This window comes from Perca flavescens, chromosome 2 (assembly GCF_004354835.1).
Source record: "Perca flavescens isolate YP-PL-M2 chromosome 2, PFLA_1.0, whole genome shotgun sequence".
Classification (NCBI taxonomy): domain Eukaryota; kingdom Metazoa; phylum Chordata; class Actinopteri; order Perciformes; family Percidae; genus Perca; species Perca flavescens.
The window spans coordinates 10276596-10296826 of NC_041332.1; the positions used below are offsets into that span (position 1 = coordinate 10276596).

The following is a 20231-nucleotide window of genomic DNA, read 5'->3' on the forward strand; positions in this document are numbered from 1 at the left end:
ATATATATTTTTTTTATAATCTTATGTAATATGCATTACAACCTCACGGGGGCTCTGGTTCGGTCAGATACTTTTTAATCACGCTGTTCAGTTTTACAGAACTTGCATGGGGTTGGATACATTTCGGTTACGCAGTGCCAGGATGAAAGCGAAGTAGCAGGTTAGTAACAACAACAGTCTTCTCTGCACAAGTCCAGCACCAGCCGTCCGTACCCTTTCTCCTCTCCCACCTCTCCCTGTCACATTTCCTCCTTTATATCTCCCTTCTACATGATAAGCGCCCCCCGTCTTCCGCTGATAAACAGCATAACGGGGGAGGAGCTCTCTTCTCGCGGGGGCTCCTCCTTCCACTGCCTTCACTTGCCCCCAAAAAACACACTCGCATATCCACCACCACCACCACCACCTCCTCCTTTCATGTCTGATCGAAAGGGAAGCTGATGAAGAAGTAAACGAGAATAGGGCAGCAGCAGCAGCAGGAGGGGGGGTCTTATTTTCTTATGAGCGGAAAAGGCGTCACACCGGGCGCAGAGCGCAGCGCGCAGGACGTAAAGCGAGGAAGACGCATCACGGCGAGGGAGATAGAAAAAGACAGAGGGAGGAGGCGCCAGCGGATCGTAAATACGACAGAAAACGGCGAGTAGGACGGGCAGAAAGCGGCGACCACCCTCTCCACCGCCGACCCCCGTGTCCCTCCTCATCTCTCCATCTCCATCCCTTTTCTGCGCCGTTAGCTCATCCCTTCGCGCAACCAAAGCAGCCCGGATTTTTTTTTTTCTTCTTGATTTTAATCTCTTTTTTTTTTTTTTTTTTTTTTTTTTGTGGACAAACCTCTGCTCGGTCTATCGTAGAATTTTAAAACACCGGAGGCAAGCGAGGAGGCTGTGCCATAGGCTACGAGCGACGGGATCCACCGTAGGTCCTGCTCGGGACGATCATCGGCGCAACCAATTCGGTGGATAAAACCGGAGGGGGTGGGGGGTATGGGGGGGTAGATGACTGTCGAGTAACCCGGCTGAAGCACACAGAGAGAGACAGATAGATAGAGAGAGAGAGAGAGAGAGAGACCCCGGCCCCCGGTTATCACGGAGACTCCAGCATCATCAGTGCGATGGCATAGCGGCTTCTGCAGCAAAGCTACCAGATCAGCAGGGCTCTCATCCAGCATGAACCTCTGAAAGACATCCGACACAGGCACAGATGGGTAAGAAGAGATGCTCTGCTTTGTGTGTGTGTGTGTGTGTGTGTGTGTGTGTGTGTTTTAATTCCGGGATATGCAGGTTAGGCAGGGAGGGGGTGGAGGGGAGCAGGAAGGCTGGTGACGTGAAGAGCCCTGCCATTGTACGTACAGTCTAAGACTGCAATGTAGAGGAGGGGGTGTATTTGTGTGTGTGTGTGTGTGTGTGTGTGTGTGTGTGTGTGTGTGTGTGTGTGTGTGTGTGTGTGTGTGAGAGAGGTTGATGAAGTTGCCTCTCACAACCCGGGGAAGTGGACGGGTGGAAACAGATGGCCTTTTGCTACTTATGCGTACTTTTGCCCATACCATCTCATATGATTCTATTCTGTGATGTTATCGGGGTCCTGGAAATGTGCAATTTCATTTTAAGAAACAGAAACAGTTTACCAGGATTACTGAACGGGCCTCCTGGGCACAGGCCCTAGGCGATCAGAGGGCGAAATGTCACTGAAAGAGACACAACACGACCATAAAGAAACGCAAAATGACTACAACCAGACACAAATGACACCAAAGAGAGAGAAAAAAAACAACTACAAAGAGATGCAAAATAACCACAGAACTTTTAGCTTGGGTCTTTCTCGTATGTAGTAACATTGTCTCGTAATGAGTCCACGACCTGGACGGTGCATGACTTATAACAAGCTTATAACTTTCAAAATAATTTTGTCTTCAAATCGTTGAGAGTTCTTAGTGGCCCAGTGGATTGATGTTGCACTAACGCTGCCAGGATTTAGGGTTTGATTCCCATTTTGCTGCCCATCCCTGACTGAATCCATAGTATTCTATGGTACTTTAAGTGTCCGCTAATTTAGCCATGTTTTACAGGCCAGTTCTTCATTTTCACACTATCGCACATCACCAAACCCCCCCCATCCCCAAACACCTGGACTGATGGTAGCGATTAGCATTGTCACTGCTACATCTTACAGCCTACGGGAAAGCCCTGCTACGTGTCACCTCACCACATCTGAATCACCCTGCCCAGGGCGCCCGTCTTCTGTATGCAAGCCTCGCTGACACAAACCATTTTCATCTCCTATCTAGTCAAACCAAAACTAGACACCGTTGCCTGCTCAATCCATTTGCAATCTCCCAGGAGAGCGGGCCCGGCTCCCTGGTTGCTGATTAGGGGTCAGGTATTGATCCAGATGGGTTTGAGTATATGAGGGCTTGGGTTAAACTAATCCCTGATAGGCAGTTAAGTGCAAATTTAGCAAATGAATGCAGCATGAATGAATGAAGCAAATGAATGAAGGGGTATATAGCTTGGAGGTTATGGGGACTGTGAATGTGGAGAAACACTGGGAGAAAAAAATCTGGCTGTGGAGTGAAACCTGTGAACCTCTTTCCCATGACATTTTGCCCTTGAGCAAGGCAATTAATCAACAATAACTCCATTAGAGTGGCTCAGTGGTGCAACAGTAGCAGACTGTAGCTGTAGCTGGCTGCTCCCAGCTGTGAATGTGTGAAACAGGGCAACACTGATGAACATGCTCAGTGTGTTCCCATCAGGATAAATCCAGGCTTTTAAAGATGCATGTGGGGTAGTAATGTAATTATTTGCCAATCTGAGGGAGATCAGTTCATGTCTGGAATTGAGATTGAGTTTAATCTTTTTGATGAAATGGCAGCACTATTTTGCTAGTTTGGACAGAAATTTGGACCAGGATCGGTACCTGCCAGGCAGTAAAGAAACCAGAGAAGGAAATAATTTTGACCTGGGGGGAAAGCAGAAGTCTATACAGTACCTCACTGTTTGTAGCAGCATTAGCAGAAGCAGTGGCCTGCAAACTCCCACTACTGCTGTTCTGGTTCTCTGTGGTTATCTCATAGTGGCGTCAGATGGTCAACGATGCCCAAGCCAACATCCCAGATCCCCATGTTTCAAAACAACAACATCAACAACAAAGACCACATCTCATGGGGATGCTGGCCTTTTCAATTCACAGTGATGCTGATGCTGAGAGACAGGGCAGTGAGCTTGTGTGTGTGTGTGTGTGTGTGGGAAAGGTGTGGGGTTGCAGAAAGAGGAAGGCAGTTTGGGCAGTGTTGGAACGAGTATGCAGATCCTTTACTTAAGTAAAAGTACTAATACCACACTGTAAAAATACACTGTAAAAAGTATGTACAGTAGGTATTGTCAGGAAAATGTACCTAAAGCATAAAAAGTAAAAGTACTCGGGAAACGATCCAAACAGTTCTGTCAATCAACTAAGTGTTTAAACGTCTAATCATCTCAGCTGGACTTGTAGGCCGTTATGTTGTTGAGTAGTTTCAGTGTGCAAAAATCTTAATTTGTAAAGTAACTAGTAATGAAAAGACTCCAGTAAAGTACAAGTACCTCAAATTTGTACTGAAGTACAGTAGTTGAGTAAATGTACTTAGTTACATTCCACCACTGTCTTTGGGGTTTAAATGCCACAGCTGGAGACTGATTGAACACAGTTGCCATACCTGAACATGTATGTTGGGGGCATCAGAGTTGAGGGGTAGCCGCTCAGAACAGGGGGGAGATAAATGGAGTGAAATGTAAAGACGATGGCTGGATAGAAGGGCTGAAGAGTGAAAATAGAGAGAACAGAGAGAGACGAGTGGGCTGGAGGGATGTTATCCAGTCATGTGTTTGAAAGAGCGTGTGGACTCCAGAGATCCACCTGAGCCCCACAGCTGAAGCTCACTTCTTTTGTCAGATTTGATTAAGAACGCTCTCCTGTGATTTCTCCCCCTCTCTCTCTCTCTCTCTCTCTCTCTCTCTCTCTCTCTCTCACACTCTCTCAATTTCATTTGAAATTTAATTTATTGGCATGGTGGGGGTGGGGGTTGTTGTTGTTTTGTGATCATGCACAAAAAAAAAAAAAACATAAAATAATTAAATCCCCTTTGCAATACCATGCATATTGTGCCAGGCATGCCAAACACTTCAATATGCACTTCGATATTCGATATTCAATGGAAAATACAGCACTTTCAAGCCTGTGTTCACATTGCGGCGAAAACAAAATACTTTCACCCACGCTCGTTCGTTCTTCAGGAATGTCTTAAAGGTCCCATGACATGGTGCTTTTTAGATGCTTTCATATAGACCTTAGTGGTCCCCTAATACTGTATCTGAAGTCTCTTTTATATAGACCTTAGTGGTCCCCTAATACTGTATCTGAAGTCTCTTTTATATAGACCTTAGTGGTCCCCTAATACTGTATCTGAAGTCTCTTTTATATAGACCTTAGTGGTCCCCTAATACTGTATCTGAAGTCTCTTTCCCAAAATTCAGCCTTGGTGCAGAACTACAGCCACTAGAGCCAGTCCCACAATGAGCTCTCCTTAGGATGTGCCATTTCTGTGTCTGTAGCTATTGAGGAGGAGAGAGGGGGGGGCAAGGTGGAGGGTGGGGGTGTGGCCTTGACCAACTGCCACTTTGCTTGTTTGAAAGCCATGATGTCTCTCTCTCATGGGTGGGCCAAATTCTCTGGGCGGGCAAAGCAGAGAAAGGAGAGGTAACCTTCCTCCTTATGAGCTCATAAGGAGAAGATTCCAGATCGGCCCATCTGAGCTTTCATTTTCTCAAAGGCAGAGCAGGATACCCAGGGCTCGGTTTACACCTATCACCATTTCTAGCCACTGGGGGACCATAAGCTAATGTTAAAAAACCTCATAAAGTGAAATTTTCACGCCATGGGACCTTTAATCCAAATCCAGTCACCTATTGGCTGCTAAACAACTTCCGCTGGTAGCCGGCGTCCCAGAGCTCTGTAGCGGCTAAATACAAACAGCAACTGCTGTTTATCGTTCTTTCGCACTCTAGACTGTTCATGTTACATCGCTTTACTTATTTTAAAATACTTTTTATTTTAGGTATAGAATGATCTATTTGTGAAGTACCATTGAAAATAATTCGGCAGAGGCAGGGATATGTTGAGCAGAAAGAGGGAAATTCTTTCTTCCTCTCTTCCTCTCACACAGCACTTTTCATTATGTTGCTCCCTCTTTTCACTGCCTGCAACTCAAGTTGCAAGGCCGAAACAAATGGCTTGGCTGGCACACAGAGAGGCTGTCGGTTAACATTGCCAGAGGTGGTCTGGGTACGTAGAGATCCGCAGCCTCTTCCTCTTCCACAGCATCCTGTGTGGCAGGCTTTCCCTTCTGACAGACTTAGTCCAGGAAATCAGATGTTTGAAGTCAAACCTTTTGTAATCGTAGCACACTGATTTCAAACCCAAAGGCTGCAATCAGTTCAAGAATGTCTGAAACTGTTAATTCAGGGACCTGAAAATGTATTCCTTTGGTTTATTTAGGTGAAAACCGCGCTGTTTAAAATCCAAAGAAGTCTTTTTTTTCGAAGTCAAACGTATTGCATTCTGTAAAAAGTGAGAATGTAAGTCTGCAGGAAATGACCACGGAACCAGGCTTGTTGTTATAAGCAGATGGATGCGGACATCTGATATGCTGCACCAGTGAAAGATAGCAACGACAGTTTTGCATAGCCAAAATAAATTTCTTTAGGAAATTAAGCTATCGATGACTTATGTTGGAAATGGGTCAGAGGGGATGTAAATAAGCCACATGCAAACATCTGAGTTTGACACCAAAAAGCTGTTTTTAACATTCATCTGCTGAACAAGTGGGATGTGGGAACTTGAAACCTCTAGCGCACAGACACTGGCCTTTTTAGTGAAGTAGGAAACATTTGGGCCTAGCAGTTCAACTTTTGAAACCAGTCTGCTCTCAGGATGCACATTTTGCATATCGCTCGTTTCGTGGAGCCTCCTGAAGTTGAAGATTGACAGTGTCAAGCGGCAGCTGTAGATGAACACAAATGGATTGCCGTTCTATTCACTTGTTTAAGCTGTAGCTGTTGAGTAGGCGTTAAACGGAGCAGCAGCAGAATAATCAAGTGAATGTGAAGCATTGATGTTACTGTACAGTATTTCTACATTACCTGTGTCTCCACAGTAAAAGAAAATAGAAAAGAGAAATTATAGCAAAGGTTGAGTGAAGCTGAATGATGCGGGAGACCATGTTTGTCCCAGCAGCTAGTGTTACTTCCTGCCCGGGGAGGTCTTTGGCATTAATACACTCTTTATTCCACTGGAAGTCAGTGGGACAAAGGGATGTTTTCAGCTCTGAGACACAGAGACAAACACCCTGGTGAGCGCGGAAGTAATTACAAGACATAGCTCAGCGGAGAGAGTGAAAGGAGAGAAAAAAGAAATGCACAGCAACAAGAGTGTTTTCTCTTTAGATTTCTTCTCCTGGCACCTCATCGCCTGTTGTTTTTTACCCTGTTGACCTGGATCATACAGTAGAACCAGTCTCTGTGTGCATCATTATCACTGTGTGTGTGTGTGTGTGTGTGTGTGTGTGTGTGTGTGTGTGTGTGTGTGTGTGTGTGTGTGTGTGTAATTTCTGCGGTTCACGTGGGCTCCAGGATGTCCAAACAGCGCCATGCTAACCCCACAAACAGGTTACATACAGCCGAGCACATCCTGCCGCTGTTGCTGGGGGAATTAAGCTGTGTTCCACCTCTGATCTGGCATCTGTAGACCCACACAGAGTCACACACACACATACACACACACACACACACACACACACACACACACACACACACACACACCGCTAGGCTCCTGGCTGTGCTCACACTATTCCTGGAGAGAGAATCAGACACACAGGCATACATCGCTTTCCTTTTTTTGACATCTCTTTCTGCACACTTTCCAATGCGCAGTAATAGTGCGCTCCATTTTACCTCTGGAGTCTGGAAGCCGGAACTGGGAGTGACGTCACACCCGAGTTGATAGCATTCTATTAAAAAAAAACTTGCGTTTCACTGAGGGGTTAGCTTTATCCAGGTTAGCCATTGTTAGCAATACCAGCTGATAACAACGCATTAGGCTGTTTTTTGTGCATACAAACAGCCATGTCCACAGATAGAAGTTGGACAGTGCTGCGTTTAAGACTGATTTAATGGCGCGCGAATAAGACATAAGTGCTAATGAGCTGTATATTACCAGAGCTTTTCACTACTGTCGATGCATGGAGCAGCCATGTTGGATTTCGAGGTTGGCTTGCTCGGAGGGTAAATGTGAGGTTCTCCGACTTCCCAAGTCAGGCTCGTATCCGACTTAGAACTCGGAAATTCCGAATTCCGAGTACAAACGGAACGCAGCATAATTTCTCTGGACTTATCAGGCTTCCAGTGAAGTTCGCCATTTCTGTTCCTCTCCGCCTACACACCTGGTACACACACATGCTTCGTACCCAATCCTGCATCACAGTCACCCCTTTGCTAGTCTATATCGTTGACGTTCCACTTCGGGGATTGCTCCGTTGCCGCTGGATTTCACTCATTTAGGCCGGATATTCGTTGCCTTGGGCTTCCTTTGTGTTGGCATTTTAAACTTTTAAATATACACATTCCACCAGAACAACTTCCTTCCGAGCCTATTTTGCAGCGGCACCGCTGCTTTTCTCCAGTGCTAAGCACCGCCCAAGACGATTGTGATTGGTTTAAAGAAATGCCAATAAACCACAGCACATTTTCCTCCCATCCCTGAATGCTGTGTGGAGTAACCAAACCCTCCTCCAGAGCGCTTTGGAGGACGGTCTGGCAAAGTGAGACTACCCCTCTGCAAACTAGGATTGGGCATCGAGAACTGGTTTCCACTTGGAATCGTTTCAAAAAATTACGATTCCAATCTTTTTTTTTTATTGGAATAGTTTGGAAGATCTGGTTTAGAATTCGATCATCGGTTCCAAATGTAACACAAGTAACAAAGTTTTGGTTTTCATAGCGCCCACCATACTTCCAAGGCTTGTCGTGTTGCAGCCATGGAGCACAGTAAGCGGCGCTCTAAAGTGTGGCTTTATTTTACGTTGAAAAAGCCCGGTAAAGCTGTAAATCACCATTGAATAAAAAATGAAATATTCCTCTTATCTGTGAAATAAGCATGTGACCCGTTTCAACTCCACCCCTCAAAGAATCGTAATGGAAAATCGATAACAACCGAAATTGAAAAAGGAAAAATCGGAATTGGAATCAAATCAAATTGATGCCATACCCCATGCACGGGCATGCTGCGGATCCTGCGTTGCGTTTAAAAAAACGAGAAAACGCAACACAGGTTCTGAGCCTTTGGCTCTAGAAGGTTCAGAGCCCTTTTTAGTCAGTCAAGATTTCTCCATCTCTACTAACCTGCTATCACCCGATAAGCTACAGAGATAAAAATATCATCCCCGAGCTCAGCACATGAAAGGTAGCACTTTGGTGTTCTACTCTGACTCTGAAAGCTCACAAGTTACTGCAGACTGTGAAGCTGGTGTTTGGGTTGCACAAGCCTAGGACACGTTTCTGTGGAAGGTGTGCCCTTAAGCAAGGAATTACTACAAAGATGCAAGTGTCAGAAGTGTGTCTTGACAGTTCCAGTTTTAGTTAGGAAACTCCAGTCATTAATTTCACTTTTGAATGACGGCAGGCTGAGCTGATGAAAGAGATGCGTGATGACACAGTGAGCCTTTGCAGCTCTCCTTATTAAAGCTGCGTTGTGTATTGATATCTATAGGTTATTATTTAAATGATATGTTAAGATAAATTAATGTCTAAATTAACAAACAAAATGCTAATAAAAAGCTGGATTTGTTTTTGTCAGAATCATTTCTTAGAATACTTAGAGAAGTCCAATTTTTTAGCTTTTTTTCCCCCCCGAGCTTTCACACACATCTATCTTCGTATCAGTAAGTGGACCCTGAGGTCAGTTTTTCTATTTTTCTCGTCAGATCAGTGGAAATTACAGTTGTTCATCGTCATGTGAAGAACATTCAATATTGTAAGCTACTTAAATATAGTTTGACAAACCCATCTGAAATCAGGGACCATTTACTATTTTGTTTCCCAGGCTTTCAGCCGCATCTAATGCATTTTTTCTCACATCCCAACGTACTATTTCATGTAAGGCCAAGAAAAAAACTTCACGCTAAATATTTAAATGTAGTTTCATTCAGCCTGAACTTGCATGTGTCAGTCATCATAATAATAATATTATAACTTCTTATGTTAAGCCGAGGAGATTTAATGAGGCTTTGGTTATTAAGAAGTAATTTATGCGTTGAATTTGTCTGCCATTTGTGTCTGTTAGTTGTTGACTGTAGTCACTGAAAGCGGTTCTGACAGTTAGTGCTTTTTACTCTTTATTTGATCATGCTTTTACAGCAGCATTTACCATCTTCTGTTCTAACTGTGACCTTGCCTGTAGTGCCGGCCTTTAAAGATTACGATCAGAGCCATTTCAGACAAAAACAGTTTAACAAGGCTCTCATAAAATCCTACAGGTGCCCACAGACCTCATCATGTCTGCTGACCAACACAGAAACGATAGACTTTGGTTAATATGCTTGAGAAAAACAATGTTGCAACAGCTGCCGTCAGTCGTATACTGTGAGATATTGGCCCTATTGTAGTCTACATAAAGCACAGACTTACAATGCTGTTAGTCCCACTCAATAACCCCTCTGCAGTCTCTCACACACATACGCAATCTCTCCAGCTAGAGTGTTTATTAAATAGTGAACTAGGGAATGACCAAACGAGATTTCGGACACTACACTGTACATTTTTTTTAAATATCGTTGCGTCATTAGATGCGCCGGATATTTGTGTGACGGAAGTGGGCACGCCAAGCGTCACGTAAACAAACCAAAACAAACATACGTATAATACGTCCTATACAGTTTTTCTTCTTTAAAAACATTCAAAAGCTAGGTCACTAACGTGTCAAACACGGAAAATGCTTATCCTTAAATGACTTACATGTATAAACAAAAGCCTGGTCCACCACTGTACAAAATGGCCAACACGCTATATAGTGCACTATTTCCGTGATAGGGAACGGTTGTGAAAACACCTAATGTTGCAACAGCACCCATCGGTTGGAATACTGTGAGATATTGGCCCTGTTGTAATCTACATAAAGCATAGACTTACAGTGATGTTAGTCCCACTCAATAACCCCTCCATACTCTCTCACACACATGCAAACCCTCTCGTCTCTCGGGCAGGGTCTTGAATGGGCCGCAGTTGTGGTGATGGAGTGTGGATTTCTGTTCTGGCAGGTCAAACTGAGTGTGGCTGGGCTTTATGTTGGGGAGGATGAAGAGAGCACTCCACATACTGCTGCTGTTTGTCAAGGACAGGAGTGCCTGTCGAAAGACCAGCATCACAAGCTTTTTCTTCCTTTGCTCTTTCTCTTTCTCTCTCTCTCTCCTCTCCTCTCCTCTCCCTCCCTCCCTCCTTCCCTCCCTCCCCCCCCTCTTGCTGTTTGGAAGGTGCTCCCCTTTTCTAAATAAGGCCGTTTCTCCCTCAATGACCTCAACCCCCCTCCTCCACACACACACACACACACATACACACACACACACACACACACCGCCACTGTGTCGTACTCTTGTCAGACAGCCAAGCCCAGTTTACCACCAGGCCAAAATAGAAGCTGTCTGTCCTTGAGGACGTCTCTGTCTCTGCAGGCCCTGCTTTCCCTCTCACCCATTCTCCCCCATTTTTTTTTTCTTCCTTCCATCCCCCTCTTTGGTCACGTCAGTGTCACCTTACAGTAATATCCTGCCGTGGAGACCTCAGGAGACCCACCTAGCAGGAAGGGAAAAGTGGACCTGACGCGTGCTCGACTCAGCATGTGTGTTTATTGAGGCTACGGTGCCGGAATGTACCGCTGCCTCACAACTTGTAGTAGGGTGTCGTGTGCCAGATGGAAATGAAGCACGAGTCATGCCTGGGTCAAAGATGAATATGTAGATATTTCTTTGTGTGTTTAGTCTGTGCGGGGAACCAGATGGTTTGAGTTTTGTGTAACGCAGGACGAAACGTTCAAGAAAGGAAAGTATGTGTGTATAGTACAGTTTTGCAGATTTTTAGGTCAAAAGACGTCGATACATCTCGGTTGAAAGTGGGCTGAATTTAAGACGGCCACTTGACACATACCAATGTTTCAGCAGTATTGCACTGTGACTTTATTTTAACCCCTACTAGCCAGAATGGACGAATACATATATAGACGTCATTGGAATTACCGGATTGTACGTTCCAGTGATAACAGTTCAGATATTGCCTCACAGTATCCAGTATCATAATTAAGTTGATTTTTTATCTGCAGCTGTGTTGTTACAGTACACAATGAAACAGCGTGTAGCTAAGAAAGCTAGGAGCATGGCATTCCATGGTGCAGAGTGGGGGTGGGGTCAGTGTGACATTACAGAAGATAATACTGACCACTGAGAAGGTTATTTCACTTTTGTGTTTTTTTTATTTTTTATGTGCAACCGTTGTTGTCTTGAAGGTTGTTTCCATGCAACACACACTAACACACTTGTGTTTTATTGCCTCCTGCGAGCCTGCAGCGTATCCTGAAGTGACTCTAAATAAAAATGAATATATGTTAAAAATGTTAAAATAGCACACAATGCTCACCCTTACTGTTTTAAACTTGTCAAATCCAACGAGGTGTTAAAAATCAAAATGTAACAGCGTATGATGTCAGCGCTGAACAAAGGGAGGGTTTGTGAGAGAGATTCTTGTCATTTCCCCAGCATTAAGTCTTTCATAACATGCACTCAAGTACGTGCTAGAGGAAAAAAAAAGGGTGAGCAGGAAAAAGAGGAAAAAAGAATCTGGAAAGATCAATGAAGGCCAAGGTAGAAGCTACAGACAGAAGACAAAGAAGAAGGTTGGGGGCGTGATTATGATTCATTTTTAAACAAAAAAGCGGCTCGCCGATTCGGCTCATCGCGTAAGAACGATAATGACACACAGTCATCGCATCACTGTTCTTTTTCGGCTGTTGAGAGATATCTACGTCAATGAGGAGTGCCTCACTGGCAGTGCGAGGGAGGTGAGACCGGAACAAACGTTCGGGAGGAAGAGCGAGGGCGGCCAGCCAACTGTTTGTCTGCTGACGGACGGACGGACGGACGGATGGACGGACGGACGGATGGAGAGAATGAAAGGGAGAGGAAGAGCAAAGACATTTTCATCAGGATTATCCTGCAAGCAGAGAATCTCATCTGGGAAAGTGGCCCAGTGCTTAACACGCATGCGCGCACGCACGAACGCACGCACACACTGCCTCTGGAGGCTGCAGAAATTGGAAAAGCTCTGCTTCACCTCAGTTTGCCCAGGAAAGCCCCTCTTTTAGGCTTCTTTCATTGTGGTCCCTCCAGAAAGACTCTGCTGCTGGATCTAAAAGTAGAATTCTGTGAATTAGTGCGTGTGTGTATTTGTGTATGCGTGTGTGGTCCATCCTACTGTTCTCCTTGTTGAATCTCGGTGGAGTCGCTCCCACTTGATTACACTGTTTATTCGCCGTGCATCCCCAAACTCCTGCCTGCCCGCCAGCAGGCTGCAGCCAGGAGGAAAGCCTTGATAGCAGTGCGGTGCTTTGTATTCCTGGGCCACTTCCACATGGAGCCTTCAGGCCAGACGCATAAAGCTCTGTGAATGCACACAATGCATTTGGACAAAGGCAGAACTGTTCGGGTGCCGGAAAACGATAAGTCGATTTATCAGATAATTGATCAGACGAAAAATCTGATAATTGATTCTTTGTTTGGCAAAAAAAACATTGGCAAATGGGAGGATTTGCTGCCTTTTTTTTCTGTTTAATATTACTGTACATTGAATTCTTTCGGGGTCTTGGCTGTTGGTTGGATTAAACTAAATGTTACCTTGGGCTGGGCTTGGGATATTGTGACAAACATTTTTCACTCTTACCCAACATTTACTTAGTATTTTGGGGGCACTTTTTTCCTTCAGTGCACAGTGTGTACAGAGAGCTGACAGAAAATGATGGGGGAGGGAGAGGGGGTCGCCAACGAGACTTGAAACAGGGATGTATATCAGGGCAGCTTCTTTATACGCTAGGCTAGTGGTTCCCAAGGACCCCCATTTGATAAGATTTTACCCTGCCTGATAGGGTTTTTTCTTTTAGATGGTTTATGACAGAAAGTGTATGCAACCCATGATCAAAATAGTCATACGTTCCGTTATTGTGTTTCTTATGGTCGGCATTATAGTGAAAATAAAACATTCTCCCTTTTACTAGGGAACCCCCTCAAGGACCCCTGGGGGATCCCAGACCCCACTTTGGAAACCACCACTGCCCTAGGTTACCAGGACACACCGTCATAGATTGTTATTCGGATATTAACATAATACCAGACTGACAAATCAATATTTGCAGCCCTTGAGCCAAGCATAGGCGTAGTTCTGTTTTCATAACTCAGTCATTAACATGTATGTTTTTCCTCACCTCAAAGTTGGCCATAATGGTATGTTGACATACCAAACATCAGCTGTATGCTTTTCTCGTTCTTTATTTCCATCAACAGCAAGAAAAAAACGGTGTCCTCACATGACCAGTATGCACAGCTGCTACTGTATTTATAGCACCAACGCTATGTCAAGATTTCAGGCAATGTTGTGCTCCATGCAGGATGTTGGAGAGAGACGTTATTGGGGAACTTAGAGAGCTAGCAAGACAGGGACGAGTTACATGCACCAACACACACACACACACACACACACACACACACACACACACACACACACAGAGGAAGTTTGACAGCCAAATGTATTTTATTTCCCAAATGCCGATTCTGATGCAGGCAAATGTCTGACTCACATGTACAGTATCAGGAATTTGGATACAGTGGACCTGATTCTGTAGTTGGTTATGATTATCAATCAGTAAATATTACGGGTGGAAAGAAATCAAAAATTGCATGTAGCATGTTTGTTTTTGCGACCATTTTTAAAAGCGATTATTTTCCCTAGAATCAATTTTTTTTTTTTTACCAATAATTCACCTAAATATTTTTTGTTCATATGGTACCGCTGACTAGGGCTGGGTATTGTTTAAAAATGTTTATACCGGTACTGATACCCAATACCGTGACTTTGATTCCGGTTCGTAAATTATACTTTTTAAACAAAAATAAATTACATACAGCATTGCACATTACAGCGCAAATCTTTTAATTTATTTTTCAGCTCCTACTACGTGAGCCCGTCTCTGTGTAACGTAGAGTTTTTCCAGCGTGTCTCTACAACATGTAACATTAGACAGCCAATCACAAACATTATTAGGTCTTGATAGAAGCATGCTGCATGCTTATTGGCTCACTGACTCTGACGAGATTTACTCCTTATCTTTTGTATTAAATGACGAGGCATTTTTTGATACTCGGTACTTTAGAGGCAATTTGGTCGGTGCATAAAATGTCTTGAATTCCGTACACAGCCATACCTCTGACGGCGACTACATCTTATCCATTTTCTGACCGAAAGCAGAAAATGCAGAAAATACATGTCATGTACTTCTTTACAAAATGATGTGCATTCTTCTTACAAAACAATTAGTTTTTAGAAATGTCTCCTGATATATTGCCTCTAGAAGCGTATTATTCAACTTTTGTTTTGTTAAAGAAGGAAAATCTATGCAATACTATGCAATCGCAATACGTCTAGAATCGCAACAAATGAAAATCGCAATACAAATGGAATCAGCACCAATGTCTTGTGAAAGAATCAAATCGGGAGAAAAGCATATTGTCCCAACCCTAGCAAATATGTTGTGACACTTGGTTAGGATTTTAGGAATCCTATGTATTGTCAGCATGACAATAAGGCCCATTTAAGAGCAGCACACCTTCCTGTTCTCCTCTGCCTCGTAGTCAAATACTGAACACCGAGTGTTTCAGCTCGACCTTTCAGTCCGCTCGTTCATTGTTCTCTAAAGGTTGTAAGCAGACACCGCACCCATTAGCATTGTATCTCTGTTGTGGATACCTGGAAGACAGTCTAGGGCTGAATAGGTGTGACTGAGCTGTAACTATTATATGGCAGGAGGCGGGAGTGTAAAGAAAGGCCATGTGAGAGATCAGGTGTATTTGGGACAGTGTGTGTTTCTGTAGCATCTAGGTCACACACACACACACACACACAACACACACCAGCCAGCTTACATTTAACAGCTGAATGAGAGGTCGTACGGGTCAGTCGTACACACCTTTATCTGTGAGGAACCGAAGATTTTGTGTGGTGTGATCCCTACTAACAATGTGTACAGGTGATATTGTGTTTACTTAAACAAAGACATTGCTGCATGCGACTTTTGTACACTGACGAGTATAGAGAAAGTAGACCACTTCAGGTTAGCACACACTTTTTGTTTGTGAATGTTGGATAATATCCGTCGCTGCGTCTTTGCTGTGACCCATACCCTAAAAAAAATGGGTCTTTCAAGGGAAATGAATACTTGAAAAATAAAATAAATGGCACAGCCTTCAGAGGGCCTGTTACAAGTAGTCTTTTGCGATGTGTTTATCACAAATGTTCAAATCGTGATGACAATCAAAATTGAAAATACCATTTATCACTCAGCATTATTACAGATGAACATTTAATACATATGTTAACATTATAGACACCACTGCTGACTATCCCTGTAGTTGGCCACAGTTAAGCATATTGACCATACGCGGTCCAGACATATACTAGGTTTTGAACCTATAGTCTCGTTTCTGGTATGTCCCAGTATTAATGCACACTAATGCACCACTGCCACAGAAATCTCAGTCAGCCGGCAATACAATAACACAAAAAATCTAAGTGGGTGGTAGCAAATATATTCGAGTGGGCCGCCAAAAAGAAATTTAGCATATGACAAATGCTGCCCACTCTGACAAAATGACTGCTGCTGTGGAAGAGAAGTACCTTAAATATTGTTTCCTACTGTGGCTATAAATCATCTGAAAATGTTTGGGAAATAAGAAATACAGAGACACTGTTGACCCCTGAGGTTAGAATCGTCTTATTTTTGGAAATGTACTTATGACAACAGCTCAACCTTGAAAGGGATACTTTGACTTTTTGGGTTGCAGCCTTTTTTAAACTCTTGTCCTCTAGTGCTTGTCAGTTGAGTGTCGAGCATTATATTGACTTAAACCTTTTCATGCAAGCGTTCCATGTGAAACATATTGACTTTATCCGTTTTCCTCATGGAAGTCTTCCACATGAAAAGCCGGTCTCTGCTCGTCAATTTACACTCTTATTACACACACAGAAAGTAATATAACCATATATAATGCTGTCACAGGGGATTACAGCCCTAACGCTGCGGCTCGTATCTATATTGTGCTTTTTTAATATGTGAACATGGGTATTTATGTATTATCATCCATCACTGATGAGCTTTAAGGGCCATTAGGTTGCCCTGTGTGAGTTTAACATGCAACACAATGAACAGCTTTCATAAAGCACGTCGCGGTGCACTGACTTTACATGATAAAGGTCCGTAGTTACTATAATTCACTGGCTGACAAGCCGTCCTGTCGTCACATTTGCTCGATGGCATTACATCAATGTAATGACATTCAAAGATGGCTTTATTGAGGATTATGTTTGTGTGTGTGTATGTGTGTGTGTTCTAGAGACAGGAGGTGGCTGTAGAGTTGAATGCACTTCATTGTGTTCCAACAGCACTATCTTCGTGCCAATGCCCAACAAACACGCACGCGTGCCCACACACACACACACACACACACACACACACACACACACACACACACACACACACACACACACATATATAATGATAAGCACTGTACTGGGATGAACGGCAGTCTTGTTCTCTGTCCACATTAGCCTTCAGTTTGTCTCCACATGCATCTGACACTTTTAAACACACAGTGGAGTCCAGACGTATGTCTTTTGTTGCAGCCATATTTTAAATTCTAGTGGATTAACATGGCATCAAATGACGTTTTCCATGCAAGTCTGTTAATTCAGCTCTTACCGTTTCCACAGCAAATTCTAAATATTGCTAGAGAAGAATATGCTTCTTTGTTTTACTAACGGCACTCTCACAATGTCTGACCTTTTCTGGCCAATCGAGGCCTTCAACATTCCCATGACCACAGAGAAAAACTGCAGTGGCTAGCAATTACAGAGCAATGTTATATAGAGACAGCACACATTTTTTATGTGCTGCAGTTCACCTTTAGGCTTACAAGCTATAAAATCATTTTCCACCTGTGAGCTAACAGAGACAGATGATGAGTTGTGTGATGCGATGACAGATTGGGGCTTCAGTCACGTGTTGGTGTGCAAGTTTTCTATTTTTAAGAATGTGGAGGGAGTTTCGAAAGTGATTGTTAAGAAATAATGAGAAATTTCTATCCTGTTATTTTCATTAGCCATCTTAGCAATGTTGGTCAGCAGGTTGGTTGGTCCACCACTTTGTTCCAGACTAAAAATATTTAAGAACTACTGGATTGATATCCATGACATGTCTTACTGGCATTGATGATTCACACAGAATGAGTTGACATTTTTTTTGTCTTGGGTGAAATATCTTGACAACTTTTGGATGAATTGACATGAAATTTGGGACAAATACTCTCCTCTGGATTCTTTGTATTCACCTTGTTGATTTCCTGACTTTTAATCTTGCGCAATCATCATGTCTAAATGTTAATAACTTTGGTCTATGACTAAATACTAGAAACACTAATACAATTTCTATCAGCTTCTCTGACATAACACAATTATGCTTTGGACATAGGGCCCTATCTCGCACCCGGCGCAGCGCAAAGCCAGACGCAAGTGTCTTTACTAGTCTAAGACCGACGCAGTTGTCAGTTTCCCGTCCAGCGCCCACGTGGTCTAAATAGCAAATGCACCTGCGCCCATCTGTGCGCCCATGGGTGCCGGTCTTACAGGGAGGTATGTTCAGATGCATTCTTGGCGTATTGCTATCTTGAGGCAGCGGGAAGTGATCGCGCCATTGACCAACAAAAACCTGGTCTAAAGTCAATAAGGCAGCATTTCATTGTTATTTGAACAGCAAATTAGTAAAATGAGCCTAGGCTCGTGCACAGTGTGCACACTATGCTTGTTACACACACAGGGATGCGCAGCAGCACACAAACATGCAAAAGATAAAAAAGAAGAATATTACAATGTGAAATAGTATTATGATATGATCTGCTCGCGCGCTTACACTTCATGCACGAGCAGATCAGTTTCTTCTCCTGAAAATCTCTCCTTCCTGCTCAGCAACTCCGCCATCATAATAGCAATGCGCCAAGGTCCAAACACGCCATTCTTTTAAAGGGAATGGGAGATGTCACTCTGATTGGTTTATCGCATGTTACTCTCAAAACACACCTATGATTAATTAAGACACTAAGTACAACTCTTTTGAACCATGCGCCCACATACACGCCCTAAACGCACAGCCAGTAGCTTGTAAACATGGTAACTTGTACCTTCTTAACATCATCACCATGTTAGCACTATCATTGGCGTTAAGCTTAAAGCATCCCTTTGTCTAAGTATAGCCTCACAGAGACGTCTGCATAGCTGTAGACCAGCCGTAATCTTGTTAATCAATGATTTGTTATACAAATTTCAATATCAGTCAAATTATTTTACAACCCTGTCTGCATATAAAGCATGGGAGTTCTGATTGATTTGGTTATTATTATACAGCCTATTAGTGGCCTCACAACTTGTAGTTATCAGTGTTTAGTGTCTGCTGGTTTTATCAGTGCTGTGTTTGCAGGGTGATTAATCTGCAGTCCCAGATGCTTTTTATGTAGCAAGCGACAACTTCTAAGGGCATAAAAGTGAGCCTGCGTGGCAGTCCGTGTCAGACGAGTTTGTTACTTACTGAAAATATTTTGTTTGGTTTAGGCGAGGGATAGCACCTGGGTAGAACGTATGGAAGGCAGGACATTACGTGGATTTGTTTAAATCACCCTTCTTTTCACCCTCGGATGTTTCTTTCCCTTTTGGAAGCCGCATGATAGAAATGTCAACAACATGCCCACTCGCTCACTGTGAATTTTCCAAGGAAATGCTCTATTCACGCATGGGACATTTACACTGACTTTATACTAGGGAGCGTAAAGTCTGTCGCCAGTCCAAGTGACTCAGACCTTTGCGTTCTCACATAACAGGTAATGTCTAGATCATTTCAGATTTGCAGTGCATGTGTGAAAGGGGATCTTGATAGGAGCAAAGTCAGAATGAAAGCCACAGGAGCGTTAATCTGCACATCTTCAAGAACACTCAGGGCCAGATGTACATACATTTGCGAAAGTAGCGTTATCAGCGCCATTGGCCAACCCGCAGAAAGCGCACGCTGCGATTCATCAGCTTAAGTCGTATTTACCAAACCATACCAAACGGGCCTCCTTTTTACCATGGATCGGCCACCAAGTCAGTCGAAACAGCGAAAACAAAGATTTAGCAGTAACAAAGGTGAGCTCGTCTCCTTGGCCTATGTCTTCGTCTTGCTCTTATCACTGCTGCCATTTCACCACGAGGCATATGCGAGGAAACCCGCTTGCGGCTGGTTTACACCTGCTTTTAAGGGTCGGAGAATTTTCACTGCGAAATAGAGGCGCGCTTTCACGGGCGTTTTTTGTGCATAATTAGGCGCACTTTACGCTTCCCCTCCCATCTCATTATGGGAAACTCCCACTTTCCCCTTGACCCTCCCATGAATGCATATGCATGACATGGAAAAGCGCAATTTGCCATTTTTCAGTCCCCGCGACAGTTCAGTCTGTTGTTGCGAAACAAATACGCTTGAAGTGGGCGCAAAAAGCGTTAGTACATCTGGCCCCTCGGTGATAACAAATGTTTGAACCCCCGCCATAATGTTCCTTTGCGTACACACAGGTTTGTAGTTCACTTTGGTCAATACAGCATAGTGACTTTTCTTTAGATTACTTACTGACCTTGTTACAGCTTGTACAGTTACAGCCATATTGTTAACACAAAGCTCAGTTTGGTTCAGCGGACCAGAGCTCGTCTTAGTTCTAAGACTTAAAAAGTGCAAACTCACAGCTCTCATTTGATGATTGTGAGCAGCAGACACGTGCATCTTGTTTCAAAGCTGCACTGATGGCAAAAGAGGAA

The 20231-nt window shown here is 43.6% G+C and overlaps 1 protein-coding gene across 1 annotated transcript in view; it reads left to right on the forward strand.

Annotated features, from left to right (window-relative positions):
• The first annotated feature begins 399 nt into the window (after nt 1–399).
• mgat3b (beta-1,4-mannosyl-glycoprotein 4-beta-N-acetylglucosaminyltransferase b) overlaps nt 400–20231 on the forward strand; it is a 65886-nt gene continuing 46054 nt past the window's right edge. The window contains exon 1 of the mRNA XM_028566256.1: nt 400–1204. The gene's annotated coding sequence lies outside the window, so the exon portion shown is untranslated. The remainder of the gene's footprint in view (nt 1205–20231) is intronic.